This window comes from Scardinius erythrophthalmus, assembly GCF_964197995.2.
Source record: "Scardinius erythrophthalmus genome assembly, chromosome: 14".
NCBI lineage: Eukaryota > Metazoa > Chordata > Actinopteri > Cypriniformes > Leuciscidae > Scardinius > Scardinius erythrophthalmus.
Window position 1 is genome coordinate 8,602,077 of NC_138234.1, and position 8,388 is coordinate 8,610,464.

Below are 8,388 nucleotides of genomic sequence, written 5' to 3' on the forward strand. Positions count from 1 at the left end.
CTTTAACAATAAAAGCCTAGAAGTTGCACAACTCTTCTGAGTGACTGTAACATGCTTTTCATTAGAGTTTTTTACTGTAACCTTTTTGGCTTTTGCATTTGGACTACTGTATTTTTACAGTATGCAAGTGCTGAATATACGAGTTGGGTCTGTCTGCGGTCTGCAAGAGAGAGGCGTAACTTGAAGGGGGCGTAACTTGAAGTTGTCCAAATCACACCGAACCACACGAGATGTCAGAACGAGATTTTGTTGGTGTTACGTGGAAGTGCATTTACTGTGTGGTGTTCATGGGGAAGATGTGTATTGGTGGGCTGGTTTTCTCTGGCATGTTCTCTCTCTTCCTCTCTCTTGCTACTCTCACTATAATGACTCACAGGTGGAGCTGCTAACGAGTGACCTGATTGGAGACTGGAGTGATTGGTGCTGTATTTAAGTCTTCTGAACCATGGATCTACGGCTCCCCGCTCTCATGGCTTCCTTGACGGACAGACAGACATATGTGTTGTTTGTATAGTCTGGTGCCCATAGTGATTGTTAAATGATTGATTTGATGTAAACCACTACCTTTTGTTAAGTTGGGATTTGTTAAGCCCTTATCCTTATCTACTTGGAGCATGGTAGGGAGGTGGGTGCCTTTTGATTTATTATTTGTTTTCTCTTGGTTACGATAGTTAGGGAGGGAAGTTTTTGTACTTTTCTTTTGTTATCTTAATTCTAGGTTAGTATCTTTAAAATTAGTTAGCTTTGTTTTGTTATTTGTTTTGGCTTTTCCCCCTCCTGAAGCTTATGTTGCTCCTTATTTACATTTGTTTAATAAATTCACTTTTTCACTTTAAAGAGTGTTTTTGGTGTTTTGAAGCCTTGGGAGTGAGAGCGGGGACTCCAGGGAGTCTGTTGATTAGATCCCTGTTAATTGTTATGAATGATTTTAATGCTCTTTGAGTAGGGATTTCAATTAATTCGTAACAAATGGGGGCTCGTCCGGGATTTGAACCCGGGACCTCTCGCACCCCAAGCGAGAATCATACCCCTAGACCAAGGTGTTGAAGGTGTTGAAGGCTGTTGAAGGCTGTAGAATGCACTGATTGCTATTACGGTTCTAAATCACCTTAGAGTATTAATACACAATTAATGTCCAGTAACTAGGAGAGGAGCAAAGAAACCAGAGTCAAAGATCAAATTCACTCACTGTATTGATTGATTGATATTCATTTTCTCACAATGTCAACAAAATGTAAATATCACAATAAACAGCGTAGGCCTACGTAAAATAAAACAATAAAAACGGCAACCCGGTATCACGACAAGACGTGAAATAATCACGTTGGTCCCCTTTGGAAAACGTGTAGATGTCACAGTTTATCGCCCTCAAACGTGAATCTTACACGTACCCTCAAACGTGAATCATGCATGTTCTCAAACGTGAATCATACACGTTTGCCATATATTGAAGATATCTGTACAATTTCCTATACTATTTTATAGATTATAAATGTAAGATCCCTTAACTCTACTCCGACACCTAAACATACCCATTTTATGGACAATATTAAAATGATAAAACGTATGGACAGATGTGTATGAAAATTGCATTTTTATGAACAATATGGCATTAAAAGATAGTTTGAGCAACGAATCCTACCCCTAAACCTAACCATAACCATTTCTTAAAACTACCTAGAAAACAATTATAAAGAAAAACAACAGACAGACGAATCACAATAATTTATTTATAGTTCATAATAGAATCATAATACTAACCTTACAACGCAACATCGATTCACAAAATACATCAATTTTATTAGCTTGACGTAATCCAAACCTTCAGAATCCATATATTATTTGCAAGAAAAAGATCCAAACTCAGCCCTTTATCCAGTAATCGTCATCTTGACCGTAAACGTCAAACCCCGTTTGTTATGAATTCAAATTCAAAAATTGCGCCCGAAGCGTTACGACAGGTTACTATGGTTACGGCAATATCAAACGCTCATTGGCTCTCCCCTCGCCTGCTTCGTCACAGATTGCGTCATGCACATTCACAATTTGAAATGAAGCGCGCACTGTGCCGCGCAGCCCTCAGCGAACCGAACCGAAGACGGATTAACATTTCATGGATTTGAATTAATAACTTAAATTCTGCTCTGTTACCTCATACAAAACCACTGCCAGAGAGGACTGCCGCACATCGTCACTTGAACAACTTTTGGTACCGATTTGGACATTTTCTCATTAAATAAATTATTGTGATTGTCTGTCTGTTGTTTTTCTTTAAAATTGTAGCATACGTAACTTAGTTTTAAGAAATGGTTATGAAGAGATTGGGGTAGGATTAGCAAACATCCCGGGATAATGGTACGTGTAAGATTCACGTTTGAGGGTACGTGTAAGATACACGTTTGAGGGTACGTGTAAGATTCACGTTTGAGGGCGTTAAACTGTGACATCTACACGTTTTCCAAAGGGGACCAACGTGATTATTTCACGTCTTGTCGTGATACCGGGTTGCAACATGAGAAAGTGTTGCATAGGTGTAACTATTAAAATTGCTTCATGGAAACTGTTATAGAAATGCATCAAAGAGTAAACTGCTCTACAATATTTCTTTAAAACAAATGTTAAATGTATTAACAGTCAAATGTTTCCCAATATAGAGACATTACAACAAATCGGACCATACAGGCTCAAGCTAACAAAATTCAAAGCAGCTCATTCCATAGCTTTCTTTGCAAGAAGGTAAGATAAGGTGTACAAGTAAATAACACTCAATTCTTATCTGCTTCAATCTCACATTTACCTAATCCATGTTTAGCCAGTTCCTCAAGTTCTATTGTGGGGGGCAGAAAACCATTATCTGGCCCTGGGAGGAGGAAAAGTTTTGCTTGCCAAATAGGGTTTTCCCTGCGGCCACCAGATCCTCCTGTAAAACACAAATACATAAGTGTCAGCAGTAATTCTTGGCTAAAATGTGTGTGTGTGTGTGGGGGGGATTCATGCTTAAAATTACTGTAAGCTATAGTTAACATAAGATTTATGAGAGAGATTCACTCTAATACACTTTAATAAAGATGCTGGCATGCATGTTATTCTTGCAATGGAAGTGCAATAACACTTAACTTCCTTAGAACAGAAAAAAAGAATTCTCTGAATTCCCCTAAATTAGATTCTGCCAAAAAGATCTTTAGCTTAAAGAGAACTTACAATATATGGCAGAACGCTGTTATCTAAAGCTGAAGGAATTTCACACTTTGTTTATCCTTCTATATCCATTTATGTTGATTCGGTCGCCTGTAAATTTATTGACACTTAATTTTAAATTTATATGGAAAAATAAAGGGCAACACACCAGCAGGAAATATTGAACTCAACCGTACTCAAAGGAAGGTTTGCATGTTTTAGACTTTTTACCTTGAACCAGGTTTTTAAAAAAACTGGTTGGAAAAAAATGTTTAAAGGGGAATTCAGTCTGGTTTTGGATTCCTAATTTGATTTTTAAAAGATGTGGAAATTTAAATTTTTTGCTTTCTTGTGACTTTAAAATGTACGAGACTACCTGAAACTTTCCATGTTATGTCATGGAAGCTGATCTTTAAACACAATTTTTCTCCTCATATCATATGGAACCAATATTATCAGCCTGTAAATCATTTTTCTTCCCTTATTGGTTTAATAAGGGCATTGTTTTTTTGTTTCAGACTTAGTAAACAATAGTGGAGACTTTATTCTTAAGATATTATTGAACTATATGGTTTAAATGTATCAAAACAGAACTACATTAAGCTCACGAAGACTAAATTGTGGTTTTAAATTTCAGCTTCCATCTTGCATTTCATCAGTTGTGTAATCTTTCTGTCAGTAAGGTTCTTTTTCACTCGGATGTCTCTGAAAATAAAAAGCTAGATATATAAAATTTTTGTATGATGGTATCATATTCACAAAGCAAGACAGGCCTGCCATAAATTCAAATACCTAACTGCAAAGTATTTTCTTATGATTTAAAATTATTGTCATCACTTCAAAAAAAAAAAAAAAAAAAACCTCCAATAAAAAAAGCTTTACGTTTTATAAATGTAACTTTTAGTTTTTCCTTATCTCTGTATCCCCACATGTTCATGGTTCTGTATTTCATTTGTACTGATTTATAATTACGCAAAAAAAAAAAAAAAAGTGAGCTAGGTCTTGTGCTAACAAACTCGTCTTTGTACACGAACAATGTTCTCAATGCTTGAGTTCATAGGGACCCTTATAATACTAAAAGCAAAGTGTCATGTTGTCGTGCCTTCTTGAGATTTAAGAAATAGCTATTTTTCAAGTATATTTGCAGTAGTTCTAGCTGCTAGTGCACCAAGCGAACCCATTCAAAAAGCCATTAGTTAGACCTTAAAAGTTAAGTTTTTATTGTCAATATAAATTTTAAACGAAGTAGCAGGCTACATTTGACTCGAGTACATTCACAAAAAGACCCTATAATGCATTTTGGCAACTGTTTTGCTTTAAGTTATTAAACAACTACCCCGAACCTCTGATAGCACATTAGCAATTCTGATGTTAAAAAATAAAAAATTACCTCGACCTCGATGAACTCGCCGGCGAAATAATCGTCTTGTTGTGGAAAGTAAGGAATCATCATTTCTCGCTGCCAGCTCCTGTCTTGCACGGGCTGCAGCATTAAAAAGACGATTAAAAATTCCTTCGCCCTCTGGCTGCTCCAACATGGTGCTAATCAGTGCTAATTAAGTTAACAGTTAACAGTTAACAGGTGCGATTTGAATGATTAAAAAAACAACGCTCCCGCCTAAAGTGTGATGCGGGCCTAATTTGCATACAGATATCTGCAACGTCATTTCGCCTAGTCAAAACTCTAATTTAAGATATCTGTAATTACATTTTGACTAGGCAGAATTATGGCAAGCCATTTTAACATTTAAAAGCAAATTTTGACTATCCGGAATTAACAGTGTAGATATCAACAATGTCTTTCTGACTAGTCGTAATTACATTTTGGATAGTTGGAATTGTCATTCAAGATATCTGTAACGTAATTGTGACTAGTCGAAACGACAGATAGAGATATCTTTAATTCAGTTTTGACTAGGCAAAACTGAATTACAGATATCTGCAATGACCTCATTGAAAATGACATTCAACTCGTCACACATCTTAAATGACAATTGCAGATATCTGTAATTCAGTTTTGACTAGGCAGAATGAAAGTTAAAGATATCTCAAACGTCATTATGACTAGTGCAAATTATTGTGCATGACGTTGCTCTATTTTACATATCCATTTCCCCTCCCCACCATAATCAAAGAAAAAGTGGGTTAATTTCTTTATTTCTATGAATGGAAGAAGAAAGAATCAGGCTGTAATCGAAAAAAACACCAGAAAATGTTTTTTATATACAAAAAAAATAAAATAATTTTTACAATGCTATGTTTATGTTCATGCTTAAAAGGTTGTTGTTGCCGTAAGATTTATGCATGAAAAAGATTCACACTAATTCACTTTAATAAAGATGCTTACATGCATGCTATTCATGAAAGTACAATAACATTAACTTCCTTAGATGAGAAACAAAGTTCTTAGTTCAGATTAGTTCTTATTTTTAATTTTATTTTTTCAGTTTGAAACAGTATCTAACAGCATGAAAAAAGATGATTAAAAACTCTGGTTGCTCTGACATGGTGCTAATCAGTGCTAATTAAAGTTAACAGTTAACAGGTGCTATGTGATTTGATGATTTGAACAACACGCTCTGCTCCCGCCTAACGCCCGTTTCACACATACTCCGTTTGCAGTGCGTATGCGGTGCGTATTTTTTTCCGTACCCATGTTAACAGGTTAGAGCTTTCACACTGCTCACGGATGCAGTCCGGCGATCCGTTCCAGTTGCGGTGTGTGTGTACAGCAGTGCAGCGATCGTTTCCGCACCGAGTCTATTTTTGCTGTGCTGCACGCGCTGAATTAAAGTGACAGTGCATGTTTCGTGGTCAAAATGAACAGATTGACCTAAAAATGTAGCAATTTCACCATAAATGCGATTAATTAAATAAAATGTAGTAATCTCAACATAAATGTATTTAAATACTTTTTTTTTTTTCACTTTAAGACCGGGGTAAAGCAAGGAAAGCTACAATTTACCTCAACAAGGTGACATAATGAACAACACTTGTCTCATTCGTGGAGGTGGAAAAACAAGTTCTTTGTGATATGCAAGATTGATATTGTATTCAAATTTAAATGAAAAAGAAAAGGCATGAGAGTCAGCTGTTTTTGTCAATTTTAAGTTTTAATTTAAAATGTTTGCGATTTAATATAAAGTACATGGTTAAATATTTGCCCACTTGCTTGAGCAACTTAATATAAGTAAAAGTAATCCATTGAATAATAGGCTGACGTTGTTTAAATTGTGTTTAAACGGGCATACGTCTGTTAAAGAGTGTATATGCGTACAGAGACAATCGGAATGCTGAGACGTTAAGACCGGGGTAAATCAAGGGAAAATACCATTTACTTCAACAAGACAACATAATGAACAACACTCGTCTCATTCGTGGAGGTGGAAAAACAAGTTATTAGTCACATGCAAGATTTATTGTATAAAGATTTAAATTATGCAAAAAAAGGTAAGGGTATGAGTCTGCTGTTTTTGTCAATTTTAAGTTTTAATTTAAAATGTAGGCTATGCGATTTTAATAGTATAGCCTACATGGTAAAATATTTTTACCACTTATTGCTTGAGCAACTTAATATATAATTATATAGAAGTAATGCATTTAATAATATGTTGTTTAAATTGTGTTTAAACGTGAATACGTCTATTAAACCAACCCAGTCTCACGGCAGTTCGTGACATAGTCACGAAATTTAATCTATTGATTCGTGTTCGTGGACACGATTTTCCCTATTTTTTCGTGTCACTCAGCACGACTTTCAATCTAATGTATTTCAATGGGACGTATTTTTCGTGCCTGCACCACGTTTTTCTTTCGAGAGCACAGTATTGTTTTTTCTCAATTGTAATTCATTTTGCTAACTTTAAGAGCTACATTACTCAATATTTAATCAAGAGATTTTAATCGTCGTTTTTATTGCTTTATATTCGGTTGGCTACTCAACATTAATCTATTTATTCGTGTCCAAGGGCACAAATATCCTTCTTTTTTTCGTGTCACCCAGCACGACATTCAATGTATTTCAATGGGACGTATTTTTCGTGCTTGCACGTCTTTCTTTCGGGAACACACAATTGTTTTTTCTCAAATGTTGGGCTATTCCTTTTGCAAACTTAAAGGGCTACATTACTCAACATTTAATCAGGAGATTTTAATCCTCGTTGTATTGTATTCGGTAGGCTACTCAACACGAATTTATTCGTGTCCATAGGCACGAATTTCCTTCCTTTTTTCGTGTCACTCAGCACGACTTTCAATCTAATGTATTTCAATTGGACGTATTTTTCGTGCTTGCACCACGTTTTTCTTTCGAGAGCACAGTATTGTTTTTTCTCAATTGTTATTATTTTGCAGACTTTAAGGGCTACATTACACAACATTTAATCAGGTGGTTTTAATCATCTCTGTATTGTATTCGGTAGGTTACTCAAAAACAAATTGATTCGTGTCTATGGGCACGAATTTCCTTCTTTTTTTCGTGTCACTCAGCACGACTTTCAATCTAATGTATTTCAATGGGGCGTATGCACCACGTCTTTCTTTCGAGAGCACACTATTGTTTTTTTCTCAAATGTTTGGCTATTCCTTTTGCAAACTTTAAGGGCTACATTACTCAACATTTAATCAGGAGATTTTAATCCTCGTTGTATTGTATTCGGTACGCTACTCAGCACAAATTGATTCGTGTCCATAGGCACGAATTTCCTTCCTTTTTTCGTGTCACTCAGCACGACTTTCAATCTAATGTATTTCAATGGGACATATTTTTCGTGCTTGCACCACGTTTTTCTTTCGAGAGCACAGTAGGCTATAGTTTTTTCTCAATTGTTATTAATTTTGCAGACTTTAAGGGCTACATTACACAACATTTAATCAGGTGATTTTAATTCTCGTTTTTATTACTTTATATTCGGTATAGGCTACTCAACATGAATCTATTGATTCGTGTCCCTAGGCACGAATTTCCTTCTTTTTTTCGTGTCACTCAGCACGACTTTCAATCTAATGTATTTCAAAGGGACGTATTTTTCGTGCCTGCACCACGTCTTTCTTTGCAACATGGTCTCACCCCTATTCGTCACATAGGCTCAGCATAGGCTATGCCGTTTGGTCATTTCCCCCTCACGTCCAAAGCCGACGTTGAGGGTACCCCCTATTCGTCACTTGACAACGGAGAGGGTCGTCCGATAGATTTGAGTGCAAATCACTCAT